This window comes from Lepus europaeus, chromosome 1 (genome assembly GCF_033115175.1).
Source record: "Lepus europaeus isolate LE1 chromosome 1, mLepTim1.pri, whole genome shotgun sequence".
Classification (NCBI taxonomy): domain Eukaryota; kingdom Metazoa; phylum Chordata; class Mammalia; order Lagomorpha; family Leporidae; genus Lepus; species Lepus europaeus.
The window spans coordinates 131017296-131033541 of NC_084827.1; the positions used below are offsets into that span (position 1 = coordinate 131017296).

At 37.7% G+C, this 16246-nt stretch overlaps 1 protein-coding gene across 1 annotated transcript in view; it reads right to left on the minus strand.

Annotated features, from left to right (window-relative positions):
• TFPI (tissue factor pathway inhibitor) overlaps nucleotides 1-15396 on the minus strand; it is a 68005-nt gene extending 52609 nt beyond the window's left edge. Inside the window, exon 1 of the mRNA XM_062188930.1 lies at nucleotides 15103-15396. The gene's annotated coding sequence lies outside the window, so the exon portion shown is untranslated. The remainder of the gene's footprint in view (nucleotides 1-15102) is intronic.
• Nucleotides 15397-16246: the final 850 nt, after the last annotated feature.

The following is a 16246-nucleotide window of genomic DNA, read 5'->3' on the forward strand; positions in this document are numbered from 1 at the left end:
TCTGTAACTCTACCTTTTAAATTAATATTTAAAAAATAAAAAGATACTAGAGAAATTTAAAACAACACAAACTAAAATGTTTTGAAACTGTATGAATGTATAATGGGCTTAGGTTATCTTAATATTGTATTAGAGAAGTTAATAATTATTTACTCATTGCTTTCTTTCCTTCCCCGTCCCCCACTTCTCAGAAAACTGGCTCATGTTCTGTACTTGAAATCTGCTCCCTCAAGTGCTGTTGAATGGATAATAATGGAGTCATTCCAGCATCTACCGTGCAAAGCAAGGTTCACTGTGCAGATTTAGGTCAACTGCTGGTCTCTAGAGAGCAGTGTGGTGCAGACTCCCACAGAGGGCCAAGTAATGAGTGTTCACAAGGTGGCTATTTGGCAATGATCTCAGTGCTTTACATTTTAGTGTCTGGCTTCACTCATGACTGGAGGACCTCTAAGATACTCGCCAGTCTACCAAGGGATTCCGTATGGGAGAGGTTTACTGCATCTGATTGACTTGTGCCCTTCCACAAGTAATGGAAATGTGCTATGCTTTACAAGTACCTCATAACGCTCAGTTTCTTTGTTTCAAACTGTCAAGAACAGAATACCTGTATTCACACATTATTTTCTCCATGTATTTTGTAAGCATTTGCTTATAAATAATTTTCATTCAAACATCTCTGTAGTATATTCCTCTTTTGAAATGACTTCTAAACTATAATAAATCTATAAGTTATAGGTGATTCCTATGTCTGTAAAGTGGCCTGATTTGTGAGTCAATTAAACAGTACATTGAAGAGAATTTTGGTTAAATGACGATAGGTTAGGGAAAAAGGGATCAAAGACAGGTACAGCTTCTGACTTAGGCCAAGGGATCAATGTACTGTTCTAAACACTGAGGTGAGGAGCCTAGGAGAGAGGTCGTAGAAAGGTCATGAATTCAGGTGAGGAGTGTTGAATATTTGAAAATATTTGTGAAATTTCCAGTGGAGCCATGAAATGGGAGGACATGGCGTGCAGCACAGCGATGGCTACTGAAGATAAAAATGTAAGAATCTGTAAATAATCACTGTTTCTGTGGGGTAGATAGGATTTATCTATTTGGGCCAGTGTTGTGGCACAGCAGGTTAGGAGGCCACTGGTGCTGCTGACGTCCCACATCAAAGCACTGGTTAGAATGCCGATTGCCCTGGTTTGGATCCAGCCTCATGCTAATGCAATTGGGAAGGCAGTGGAAGATGGCCCAAGTACTTGGTTCCCAGCCATCCAAGTGGGAAACCTTGATAGAGATCCTGGCTCTTGGCTTCAGCCTGGTTCAGACTTGGCTGTTGGGGACATTTGGGGAAGGCACCAATGGGTGGATGATCTCTCTGGATCTCTCTGTTTCTCTCTCTCTACTTTAACCCCTTCCTCCTCCTGCTCTCCCTCTCCCTTTGTTTCTCTTTGTCATTCTGCTTTTCTAAAAAGATTTACTTATTTAACAAGTACTTCTATCGTACTTGATAAGGAGGAAGTACTCTGACAAGAGCTTCCCTAAGTGTGTGTGTGTGTGTGTGTGTGAAGCACACAGCGCCTCTGTGAGGTGAGCACGCCGATCATGTAGGAGCATTCTGGAAGTCACTTCTAAAGAACAAAATGTGAAAAAAGACTGAGAGGCAATGGCCAGCCAAGTGGGAGGAAACCTGAGAAGCTGCAGTAAGAAAAATTAAAGAAATGGTTTATTACTTAATCGGCTAATAACTTTTTAATGCATGGGTACATTCTTTGTTCAAAAAAATATTGGAGGGGGCCTAACGAGAGGCCGCAACGGAGGCCGCAAGCCTCTGCCGTACCTGCCCCGAGGCAGCCTGGGAGGAAGCAGAGCCACTCGGTTATTGAGGGAAAGTGCGTGGACCTCGCTTTCTGCTGCCTCCCTCGAGCATTGTGACTCAGATCCGGATCCTGCAGCAGAAGCAGAAAAAGGCAGAGGAGGAGGAGGAGCCCAGAGAAGCCCGGTGGCTTCGTGTTTGGGTCTCCTGCCCATGCCCGTGAGCCTGGAGCCGGTCCCGCCACAGCCGCACCTCCCCTTACGCCCCTTGCAAGGCCCAGCAGCCATTTGTCCAGAGTCCGCAGTCTGCCCTTTGGTGCTTCCTTTTTTACAGGTAGCCTGTCTCTCTTTTTAAAAACCCTCACTTCTGGGGGTGCGGGGTTACCTCTTCCCATTGTTTTGTTATTAATCGGGGGCTCACCCCAAAGTTTTAAAAGTAGCCGTGTAAAAAAATGTAGAGGGGACAGGGCTGTGTGGCGCAGCAGGTAAAGCCACCGCCTGCAGCACTGGCATCCCATATGGGCATATGGGCAGTCATCCCATATGAGAAGTCCCGGCTGCTCCACTTCCGATCCAGCTCTCTGCTATGGCCTGGGAAAGCACTGGAAGATGACCCAAGTCCTTGGGCCCCTGTGCTCGCATGGAAGATGTGGAGGAAGCTCGTGGCTCCCCCTTTGGGGAGTGAGCCAGCAGGTGGAAGATATAGCTGTCTCTGCCTCTGCCTTTCAAATAAATAAATAAATCTTAAAAAAGATACATTAGTAACAATATTTGAGAATGTAAAAAATGTGAAAATATCTAGATGTACATTTATGTTTTTTTTTCACAGATAAAATAACAAAATTTTTAACCAATGTGGGTCTCCAGCATTGTAAGAATTATTTGGTATGATGATACATCCATATTTCAGATGTTATGTTACATAAAGTTAAACTGGTAGTGGTGGTGACTGGAAGATTACTTGAGGAATAATGAGAGCAATGTAGACTTTAAAGACTGTAAACAAAAATATATGTGCATTTTAAATCTACACAAAACAAGTGTTCATGGAGAAGATAGCAAACACTTGTACATTTGGTCAGATGCATTTTGTCATTTTCTTCAACTTTTTACAATGTTGTTTTGGTCATCTTGCTTGTTTGTTTATGAAACAACCATTTTCTGACACTTGGCATAGTTTGCTGACTCCTTAACTCATTCATAAATTCAAATCTCAGTAATAATCTTTATTAGTCTACATGAATCAGGATGACATAACTTTCCTTACAATAGTTGTTTTAGATATTCTACATGATAAACCTTTGCCCAACAAGACAGGAAGGAAAGTATGTTATCTTCCAAGGTTGAGACACTTTTCTTTTGAAAATGGTCTTTGCTCTAAACACAGTTACAAGGAAGAATCATGAGAAGCCCTTTTACTTGTGACATCTGCATGTGACACCTGGGGCTGAAGCAGCCATCTGGTAACCATGAAGACTACCCTGAAATAAAATTAATGTATTGTAAATGATGGCAACAAGAAAATTGAAGGTGGCTCAATAGGCTAATCCTCTGCCTGCGGCGCCGGCACACCGGGTTCTAGTCCTGGTCGGGACGCTGGATTCTGTCCCGGTTGCCCCTCTTCCAGGCCAGCTCTCTGCTGTGGCCAGGGAGTGCAGTGGAGGATGGCCCAAGTCCTTGGGCCCTGCACCCTATGGGAGACCAGGAGAAGCACCTGGCTCCTGGCTTTGGATCAGCGCGGTGCGCTGGCAGCAGCGCGCCGGCTGCGGCGGCCATTGGAGGGTGAACCAATGGCAAAGGAAGACCTTTCTCTCTGTCTCTCTCTCACTGTCCACTCTGCCTGTCAAAGAAAAAAAAAAAAAAAAGAAAAGAAAATTGAAGGAACCCAGAGCCTCCAATTACCAGGCATCCTACTTTGCACTTATATGATGTGATCTAATAAGTAACCTCGTTGTTTTAATTTTATTGTATTTATTTGAAAGGCAGAGTAACAGAGAGAGGGAGACAAAGAGACACAGAGAGATATTAATCCATTGGTTCACTACCCAAATGGCTGCAACTGCCAGGGCTGGGCTAGACTCAAGCTAGGAGCCAGGAGCCAGGAACTTCCTCCAGATGTCCCATGTGGGTGCGGGAGCCCAAGCACTTGGGCCATCTTCTGCTGTTTTCCCAGGTGCATTAGCAGGGAGCTGGATCGGTACTAGAGCAGCCAGGACTGGAACAGGCACCTACATGGGATGGCAACATTGCAGATGGCAGCTTTACCAGCTATACTACAGTGCCGGCCCCATGTGATCTCATTATTTAAGCTACTTATGCTGCTTTCCCCCCTTTACCTGCAGCCAAATGTAAACTGAGTTATTTTGTATTTTTTCTTCTACAAATAAGCTATTTATTATTTTAAAACATTTTTAGATTGAAGGGTGATTGAAGGATAAGACTGTTAAAATTAGTACTCCAAAGCACAGGCCAGAATCTTTCCTATCCTTAAATCTGTTTTGAAATGAAAACGATGCCTAATAAATTTCCTTACTATAAAATAATGAAATCTCACATTGTATTTTCAAAATATACATAGATGTGGGGTAGGCATTGTGGTGTAGCAAATAAGCCTCTATCTGTGATGCTGGCATCACTTATGGGTGCTGGTTCCTGTCCTGGCTGCTTCACTTCCGATCCAGCTCCCTGTCAATGGCCTGGGTATAGCCCAGAAAAAGTGTCTGGGCCCAAGCCACCCATGTGGGAGGTCTGGCAGAAGCTTCTAGAACCTGGCTTCAGCCTGGCCCAGTGCTGTTGGTTGCGGCCATCTGGGGATGAATCAGCGGATGGAAGATCCCACTCTCCATGGAACTCTGACTTTAAAATAAATACATAAATATTTTTTAAAAAATTAAAAGAAAACACAGATGAAAGGTGAAAGGAAATATGGAAGACATGAAGCAAAATATGTTGTACTTAAGATTAGTATAAAAATATTAAGATATAAACTCTCTCTCCCTCTTTGATTGCACTATGCTGCCTATAATCTTGTTTACTAAAACATTTGCTAATCTAGTGGGAAACTTCTTTTAGATTTGGCTCCTATACAGGAAGTTATAATTTTCTGGAGAATTACTTAATACGACATTTCCTAATGTCAGTTAATGAGTCAAACCCAAGGCTTATCTGTATTTCACATTGGGACAATTTCACTGCTTGAAAAAAAAAAAAGACTGCTTTTTTTCTGTGATGTATGGTTTCATAAAACAGAGGCATTTCCTTCAAGAATAAAGAATCAAATGCTTTTAACTGTGTAGACCTGAGTTCCTATTAGTGCAAGTAAAGGAAAGGAAAACAAATCCCTAGGATCAGACTTGGTTCAAGACTGGACCCACAGCTGTTGGTGACTAGGTCCATCTGTTTGGATGACAACCTGGGTTCAGTTTCTCTGAATCACTGCTGTGAAGCAGCAGGGAATATGAGGCCCTTGAGTCCTGTTCCTCCAGGAGCCATTAATAAGTGTATTGTGAGCCTCTTCCAAGAAGCAGTGAGACATCAAACCACGAAAGAATGAGAACCCTGGATCCCGTAATCAGTGCCACTTCCTTTTATCCACAGCACCTAAAAGCAGTTCTCTTTTCCCCTTTTCTCCTCCCACTGAGTATTCACTATTCTGCACTTTTACACAGACCAGTTAGTCTGAGTTGTCATTCTTTTTTTTTTTCCCCAACCAAATTCTTTTTTTTTTTTTTTAATTTTTTTTTTTTTTTGACAGGCAGAGTGGATAGTGAGAGAGAGAGAGACAGAGAGAAAGGTCTTCCTTTTTGCCATTGGTTCACCCTCCAATGGCCGCTGCGGCCGGCACATCTCGCTGATCCGAAGCCAGGAGCCAGGTGCTTCTCCGGGTCTCCCATGCGAGTGCAGGACCCAAGGACTTGGGCCATCTTCTACTGCCTTCCCGGGCCATAGCAGAGAGCTGGCCTGGAAGAGGGGCAACCGGGACAGAATCCGGCGCCCCAACCGGGACTAGAACCCGGTGTGGCAGTGCCGCAAGGCGGAGGATTAGCCTGTTAAGCTACGGCGCTAGCCCCTCCCCAACCAAGTTCTATCTGACACATAACCACATAATCAGAGATCAGATAATATTTTCTTGTTCAATATTCTATGTCCTTTCATTATTGGTTGTGGGAATGTAGACCAGAGATTTGATTTTTTTATAAGCTGCTACACATCTTTTTTTTGTTTGTTTGTTTGTTTTTTTTTTTGTTTTGTTTTGTTTTTGACAGGCAGAGTGGATAGTGAGAGAGAGAGAGACAGAGAGAAAGGTCTTCCTTTTTGCCGTTGGTTCACCCTCCAATGGCCGCTGCGGCCGGCGCATCTCGCTGATCCGAAGCCAGGAGCCAGGTGCTTCTGCTGGTCTCCCATGCGGGTGCAGGACCCAAGGACTTGGGCCATCCTCCACTGCCTTCCCGGGCCATAGCAGAGAGCTGGCCTGGAAGAGGGGCAACCGGGACAGAATCCGGCGCCCCAACCAGGACTAGAACCCGGTGTGCCGGCGCCGCAAGGCGGGGGATTAGCCTGTTAAGCCACAGCGCCGGCCTCTACTACACATCTTAATAGTTAGATTGACTTACAAATGTTTTAAATTTATCACATTGTAGACTTTTGTGTCCTACAAAAGATCTAATGTACAAAAAACTGTTTAGTTACTGCTGATATATTAACGTTAAAATTTGAATCTTGTTATTTAAATTTCTTGATAGAACTGAAAAGTATATTGGTTTACAAAATTATGGTTTCTTCTCATGAAAATGTTTATTCATAGAATATCTTATCCCCCACTGCCATCCCATTCAATTGGTCTGCCTTTGGAATATTTGTATTGTTTTTTTCAAGAAGAAAATTGCTTGATACTCCTTGTGACCCAATTATTGTACTTTTTCCCTTTGATACTTAAGCATACCCCAGATATATCTTTTATGCTGTTATGTAAGTTTCTGGGGAAGATCTGAAGATCTGAATTGCTAATCCCTCAGTACAGATATGTTTCTCACATACATTCTTGAGGACCATCCACGGACAAGCAGCTACTCCTAACTTTTACCCTTTTACCTATGAGGCTTACAGTGCCTCCAGAGGTTACTTATTGCTCTCTGGTTTCTGAAGAAGGAAGTGATAATATCTGAGAAAGGAATTTAGAACCAGACAAGACTGAGGCTCAGGAAAAGTCAGTAGCCCAGGGGAAAATGAGATATGGGACCTTGCTCAAGAAAGGCTGTAAAGTATGTGTTCCTCTTTGTTGACTAGCTGACAATATTGGGATGAAAATAATGCAAGGAAAGCACATTTTTACTTAAATAATTCAAGGAAAACCCATGTTCCTGCCTATTGCTATTTCTCCCAGAATTTACATCATGAAGTAAACCATACTCAGTGAAACACATGTGGTATTCTTATTTAACAGATGTACCATTAACAACCAATTTATGGCATCCTCTTCTGCACACTCCCTACACCCACCCTGTTGCTGGTGTATGTATTCAAACTACTTTGATGCCACTTTAAAGCACCTATTCTGGGCATCAGAGTATACATTTCTGGATAGCCATTCTTAGGTTGATTCAAATAAACCCTCTTATTCTCACTCTAATGTGCCTCAGATTGCTTTCTATGCAAACCTATGAAATGGTTGGGACTCAACAGGGCTATGACAAAGATGAGTGCCTCAGGAACTTTTTTCCTCTTTTAAGGGCTTCTCCTGATGATTGCCAACTTAAAAAAGCTTGAAAAGAGTTTCAGAGCTCACTACATATGGGGGAAAAGATTTCTTTTGCTATGCGAATTGAAGCTAGTCTAAATTCCTCCTGATTAAACATCTTTCCTCAGTTGGCATATTCCTCAAATATTCCTTAAGGGAAAAATATACCAAAAAGACATTAATTCTGGGAAGTCTGGAACTACAATAAAATTATGGGTACTGAAAGGAAAGCCTGGATCTTTCTAGGATGGATTGCTTACCTCAAAATTTTGGATAATCCATATTAGCACCAGAATGTGGAAGCCTTCCTTTGTTATATCCTTGTTTTCTTTTCTCATTGACTGACTGGTTTTTGCCAAATGAGATTAAGACCATAAAACTAAAGTGCAATATAGAAGAATGTGAATAATACGCACATTGCATATAATTGTAAAATTAAATTCCAATGCTAAAATAAATTATGTGTAAAATATTTGTCATTTGAGATGATCTGTTGGTCTCAATTTGTTAAAAAATGAGTAGCCACCACCTTTCACAAAACAGAAGGTTTTATTATGTATTTACTTCTCTAGGTTTCTATGTAAGGAAACAGCCAAGAAGAAAAAGTGTAAAGACAATTATGAAAAATGGTGATAGGAAACTATCAGGGAAAGCAATCTGTAGTTCCTAATAAATCTCTATAGGTGCCGGATGACTGAAACTGAATACTCACTGTTTTGGAAATGACTACTGAACAGGTGACTACTTGATGATTTTTAATCATATGGAGCTCATTTGTCATCCAAAATAGAAGAGACTGAGGTACTAGTTTTTTTTTTTTTTAACATGAGATATATTTTCATTTATTTGACTCTTCACTAATTTCTTTTTTTTTTTCCAAAGAAATCTTTTATTTAATGAATAAAAGTTTCATAATTATAACTTTAGGAAAATAGTGATTCTTCCCACTCACACTCCCACCTCTCCACCTCCTCCCTCTCCCATTCCCAGTCCCATTATCCATTTAGATTCATTTTCAATTAACTTTATACACAGAAGTCCAACACTATACTAAGTAAAGATTTCAACAATTTGCATACACACACACAAACTCTTTGAGAAGAAGATATTAGTTTCTGAAACAAATATTGTTATCAGAAATACCATGATGAACAACTAAACTGCTTATCTGAGTTGAAATAATTAGTTTATACAAACAATAAGTTTAAGTGCCCCATTGTATAAACATGTAACTGGATATACTCATCTAATATAGTTCCTGGCTTATCTTATCTAGGGGAACAGATAAATTGTATGTTCCAGGGCCCTAGAATTTCTCTTCTTATTTGTGCTCATGTTTTATATTTTAATATAATATTAAAATGTAATTTTAAAAAATAGTCTTTCCACTTGCAGCCACAATGAATTGCCAGGGACTGTATTTATTCATTCAAATATTACTGGTCAGTGTAGGGCAGTGATTTCACAAAGATGGGAAACAAAAGTTCAGTCCTTCACTCCCATAACTGCTCCAGTATATTGACGGAAGAGAATTTCCACTAACAGGCAGGGAAGAGGAACTGAGGTTTCCCTGACTTTAGGAGAAAAAGCAAGGAACCTGGGGAGGCTGAGAGAGCTGGCATAGGCAGAGAAGCGTGTCAGAGACGAGAAAGCTATACAGAAAATGAGATCCCGAAATCTTCAGGGAGACCTCAAATTTTTAAGCGAATACTGAGAGAAAAGTACCCAACTCTTATGATACCACCTAAAAGGGTTAAGAGGGAACATTTGGAGTACACATAAAACTAGGAATATTTCCTGTCCCCAAGATTCAAAACTCCCAATTCATACAGCTTCAATACAGCATTCAGGAAGCTGCTTGCCTCAGTAGTGAGGACAAATCAACCATAGCATAAACATTACTTTGATCCTGCCTAATAAAGTGTAACAGGAAAGTAACAAAATATCAAATGGTTTCCAAACAATTTAACTACATTTCAGAATACAGCTCAATAATATTTATAGAAATATCATACATTCAGTTTTTAGGAAAGTAAAATCCACAATATCAGGTATGATAAGATTAAGTTTCTAGAGATCAAAATATCAATATTGGAATTAAAAACATATTATATGGGATTACAAATAGATTAAGGGATTGCAGAAGAAAAGATTAATAAACGTGAAGACATAATGGCAGAAACCATGCAAATTTAAACATAGAAAAATGAAAAACAAGGTACTCAAAACCACAAAAGGAGCATTTGTCAACTGTGGAGTAACTTTCAGCATCCTAATCAGTGGACATGCAAATAGGCTCCTGGAGAAAAGAGAAAATACCATGAAGATGAAAATGATACCAGGTGGAAGTGTGGATCTCTATGAAAAATGAAGATGCCAGATGGCAAACTACATGATGAATAGAAAAGACTTTTTAAAAAGTTAGTTCTCTTAAAAAGATAATTAGTTCATCTACTATAATAAATGTACTGCATTAGTAATATATGACATTAATAACATGGTTATCAGGATCTGAAATCTATGGAGACTTTCTATGAGATGCTTTTAAAAGATCATGAAAAATGTGTATTATGAAAATAATCTATGCAAGGACTTTAAATTTTTGTACCAAAACAAGTAAATATCTTTTAATTTAACTTTACTTGAAATTTTTGAACTATTCTCAATTATCTTCACAAATATCTCTAAATTTAAATGTATTCTAAATAAAAATTTTATTTAAAAGGATTTCCAACTATTTATATCCAATACACTAACACCATACTATATTGACTATAATCTACGTAAAAACAGGAGTCAGTGCTTTGGTATAGTGGGTAAAGCTGCCACGTGTAATGTTGGCATCCCACATGTGCACCAGTTCATGTCCTGGCTGCTCCACTTCCAATTCAGCTCCCTGATAATGGCCCAGGAAAAGCAGCAGGAGATGGCACAAATGTTTGCATTCCTGCCACTCACATGGAAGACTTGGCTGAAACTTGGCTCCTGGCTTTAGCCTAGCCCAATGCTGGCTGTAGCAGCCATCTGAGGGCTGAACCAGTGGATGGAAGACATCTTTCCCTTTGTCTCTCCCACTCTCTCTGTAACTCTAACTTTCAAAATTAGATATTTTAAAATAAAGAAAAATGTATATAAAACAAAATTCATCACACACCAGGAAGAAAAAATGGCAGTATGTTGTTTCAAACTTCATCAACTATAAGAGAAATACCACTTGAAAGTAAACTAGGCAAAATCACAGATGCATATTCTAAACCCCAACGCAACCACTAAAATAAACTACAGAATTCCAGCAAATAGACCATTACAGGAGATGCAATGATATTGTATGTAATAATCAGTCCAAAAGAAAACCTAAGAAAGATAAAATATGAAACATCAGAACCAATACAACAAGGATAGCAAGGTAGTGGTTAAAACCTGAACATATCAAATATCAGAAAAAGGATTACTATAAACACTGCAAGATTGGAAAGTGAAATAGTCAAACACAGATTTTAATAACCAACCCCCACTATTATATATAAAAAACTATGCAAAAACACTTCATGAAGATAATAAGATTTGATCCGGATGAGCTTAGTCTAATTGATATTTATAAAATACTACATTTTTACAGTAGTATAACCCTCAGATTTTTCAAGGCAGGGCATTCACCAGTTTAGAGTATATTCAGGGCCATAAAGCATGATTCAATAAATTAGAAGTCATTCAAACCATGCAAAATATGTACTGTGGTTCTAATGTAATTAAATTAAAATAGATACACCTGAAGTTTATCATTTTAGTTATTTTAAAATTTACAACTTCATGGCCATAGTTACATTCATAATGCTATGCATCCATCACAACAATCTATTTCCAAAAATTTTCACCATCCCCAAAAGAAACTCTGTATTAAGCAAGTATTCATCATTTACCAGAAGCATTGCTATTATCTGGAGACTCATCCATTTTCTGAGCTTTACTCTGTGCTTAATTCTTGAGTGAGGAGTGAAATGATTCTTACAGATTAATTAGCATAATAATTAGGGATTGGATAGAAATGGTGGCACAATATGCTTAGTAATAAATACACTATTTGCTTTTTTATCAGCTTCCTATTGATGGCTATTTTTACATTCCTGATGTTGAAATAACTTAAGCTGCAACTAGATAACATATAAAATTTATTTAGTCATATATGATTGAAGAATTTCTTGTAATAATCTCTCTCTCCAGGGATGTGTTGTCTACTAGATGGAACAACTGGGATAAGTGTTGCAGCACTGGGACTTCTATTATTGTTTATGGTACTCTATTGTTTGTTTTTGAAATTTTTTATAAGCAAGAGAGAACATAGGATCCCAAAGGGAAGCCTGAACAGAGCTGAAAACACTGGATTTGATATGAACCCAGCGCTCCCTGTTAATTATTGATTTTTCAAAGAAGGTAAAGATGATTAATTGCCCTCAACCATTAGATAGCTGAATCAGGCTCTGGTGCTATGTAGTAATTGGAAAAGTGTAGACAAGGAGTGTAGGACAGTAGAAACTCATACCCCTGGAGTTGATACACAGTAATAAGAAAGCAGTCACTGTTGATCCCAGAAAGACAAGACAGATGGCTAGGATGAAAAGAAATCATTAGAAAGATGTTCACCTTTTCCTTACTTCGGTGACACTTGATATTCAGAAACAAGGACTTCCATAGGCATTCAATCTGTTGAAATCAGATTTCTCCCAATGTGTATGGCAACAATTAGAAAGAATTATGTAGTGTTTTTATATTGCTATAAAAGATGGCAGAATCTACCTGTGATACTTCTGCATTGAAAAATATGTTTTGTGCTTTGAAGAGCCAATGCCCCAAGTTGAATTTCCCAAATGAGTTAAATGCTGTAGATGCTGAACAGAAAAAAAAGTGGTTGGTTAGAGAAACTCTTTGCTGGTAATGGATGAATGAAATTATAGTAAAATTAATAGATCACATCTATGTAACTGAGTAAGTTGGTAGAAAGATGAACTTATTTTAATCTTTATTATCATTCAACTTATGTAATTTATCCTAATAGATGAGATTTTGGGGGAAGTTCCATTCTGAGTACTTCTCTTCACCTTTTGTCTCTGCCTTTTTATTTTTATTTTTTGGACATGTATGTGCATTTTGTATTTTTTCTGCTATCAGGTAAAAATATCAGTTGAAATTTATCTTTGCAACTCATGACTAGAGCCTAGGGAGATTACTGACGCCATAAACAAGAGTGTCAAATTGTTAAGTCAACAATAGGAGTCACTGTGTACTTATTCCTCATGTAGGATCTCTGTCCTTAATGTGTTGTTCAATGTGAATTAATGCTATAACTAGTACTGAAACAGTATTTTGCACTTTTATGTTCTGTGTGGGTGCAAACTGATGAAATCTTTACTTAAATATACTAAATCGATCTTTTGTATATAAAGAGAATTGAAAATGAATCTTGATGTGAATGGAATGGGAGAGGGAGCGGGAGATGGGAGGGTTGCAGGTAGGAGGGAAGTTATGGTGGGGAAAAGCCATTGTAATCCATAAACTGTACTTTGGAAATTTATATTTACTAAATAAAAGTTAAAAAAAGAAAATATGAATTAAAAAAAAAAACAAAAACCTGTGACACTGAAGTTAACGAGCCAGCCATTCCTAAAGAAGCTATAATACATTTACCAATTGGTTAGATTGCTGAATGTTCTGGAAATAAATTGAGCTCTTTGAGCATGTCCTGGTACATTTAATAGTTTGTCATTCTGTCTCATAGACTTCTGCATTTGAATAGTGTAGATAACCAAAATCAGGATATTAATTCTTAAGGAACAAGTAAGTTATGAATACAGCAGTTTATTACAAAACATTTTTCCATTCCACATATTATCATTTTAAAATCTAACACTAATGTTTATAATATAAAATTCTAGTCAAAATAGTTGCACAACCAAAATGAAGCACAGATTCATGGACATTCAGATCATCTAGTGCAAGTTGATGACCTAATCTACTTGAATGAGAGCCACATTTCCAAGAAGAGTTTAGAAGTAGTCATTGGAAATAACACAAATGTGTAAAGATATCAGAATGTACCTTAAAGGAAAATAAAGCAAAATGAAACAAAAAATTGTCCAACAGCATACATAATAGAGAGACAAACCAAATAGAAATATATATACATCAGTAAAGATGTCAACAAGATTCTATGGCCACCTGAATAAGACAAATTTGGTTTCATTAGAAACTACTTGCATTGATAAATGTAGGTATTTTAAAATTTTACTTTGGCTTTAAGGTTTTACTTTGTTATGTTAGTTATTTCTATTTCCATTAATATTTTCAGTTTCTGTTGATCCCTGTTAAAATTTCACAACATTTTATTGAACTATTTTCTATTCAAATAAGTTTTCAGAGGACTTTATCCATTAGTTTAACGGGTAGTTAAGATATGAAGATATGCCCTGAAATAATTCATGCAGTAGAATGATGAATTTAAAGGACTCCTTATAGTGTTTTATAAAAGATTACCTTAGGTTCAAAACTTTTGAAATATCTCAAATTTTTTTTTAACTTTGACCCTCTGATATAAATGTTATGCTTTTACATAGAAAATACGACCTTCTCAGCTGTATGTTTCCTGCTTGGGTTCTGCCTCTACATTTATGTTATCTCCTATTGTACAAAGTCATTTTGTGACTAATTTCCAGAGCTCTGAGTCACAGTGTGGCTGTGGCTTATCTGTTCTTTTCTCCCACATGACACTGGTCTTAGCTCTCATTTTTTCATAGTTTCTTATACAAATGAGATTTTTCCATAAGTAAATAATGTCGTCTCATAATTTTGTGGTTGACAATTGCTATATTATGTACTCTTCTTAACTATAGAAATAAAGTTTAATCATTTCAGAACCAGCAAGAATATGAGTGTATCATATGCGTATGTAATCTATTGTTTTAATTTATGTAACTGAAGAATATACAGACTTGATCACAAATATTCTTATTTAAGTATCTTACAATATTTTCTTTAGTCTTTAGAGACTTGCAATATATTTCCTTAGAGAGATTTAGTAAATGCTGGCATGAAATACTAAGATTAAAATAGTTCTCCTATTTATATTTCATTTTAAAAATCTCCAACTAAAGGCAAAGAAGTTTCTTTACACAGAAGCTGACAGTCTCCTTGTATGTTACTAAATAAAATTTTAAGGTAAACCAAACTTCAAGAAATTTCAATTAACCAGAAACATTTAGTAAAGAATTCTACTACAATGTTAAAATTATAAAAAGGCTGCATCTCCCCAATTATTGATAAAAATGTTATTGATCTTAAATGCATAAACATGTACTGCACACACATGCATTTCAGAAGTTAAGTGCAAAATGCTGAAAACAATTTTGCATCGCAAAGCGAGTTTACTTTGTTCACAGGGAAGGGCTGATTTTCATTTTAGGAAAATAACACACTGATCCTCCTCCACTCGACTTTGCCTGCTTTTCTCTAAAGAAAGAGGAGTAAAAGTTATTTCCCGTGCACCAGCCAGTGTGTTTGCGAATACTCACGAGTAAAATCTCTGAAGAAAGGTCTTGGAAAGATTTTTTCAAAACGTAGTTGAGGCTGTTTTGTCTTCCCTTCCAGGTGATGAGAGTGGATTTATCTTCTCTACTTCTTCTTTTATAGAGTCACAGAGGTGGGAGTGGAGGAGACTCAAAGAGATGCAATCTGATCCTGGTAACAGTGAAGGGGAAAGGTAAGAATTTGCCGATGCACCAGCCCAGTGTGTCCTGTCATTTGGGCCAAAAGGGAGCGTCGGAGTTCCTGTCAGAGCTCACAGGCAGCTGGGAGTAGCTGGGCTTCCTGTGAGGTCACTCCAACTCAGACTACACACAAAGTGTGTAATTTCGCCAAACTCTCCCAAAGCCTTTTTTTTTTTTTTCAAGTGGAGAAAAGAGACAAAGGAAATAGCTTACATTAAGATTCAGACATCATTATTTTTTAATATCTATTTCTTTTACTTTCAGAATTCTTTTTGTAATTAGTTTCTTGAAAACACGTTCCTTCCTTTTTTTAAATTACATATTTATTTTGTAATATTGTTAATCACTGAACTTTTTTTTTTTATTCTTCAGATGATTTTGTCCATATGCTTAGTATATTTAGGTGAAATAATCTGAGGGCTACCTGAGGAAACTCTCATCAGAGAAACAGTGTATTGTGTTGTAAATTGCAGAATTTCAGCCTGTGAACCCCACCTTGGCTGTTTGCCAGCTTTGCAACTTTGGCCAAGTTATTTAAATTCTCTCTGCCTTGGTTTCTTTTTCTGTAAAATGGTGATAATCAGATATTCTTGGCTTGAAACAAGTATTAATTATATATATATATATATATATATATATATATATATAGTTGTAAGGCATTCTCCAACATGTGGCAAACCTACATAAATGCTGACTCTCGTTGCTGCTTGTTTACATTACTACTGTGTTGTTGTATTTTACAGAAAATATAAATATTTAAAGATGTCACTTAGCCTTGCTCTGATGTAGGTCCCCATCATGAAGGTTCACTTAGTGGAATTATGATCCTGTCAGACTAAAATCACTAGGAATTTAACAAGATGGTACCATTTACTGAAAACTGAAGTCATTTGATTAGAAAATCCACCAGTTCTTGTTTTCTCTGTCTCAGTTTCTCTTTGTGCCTTCA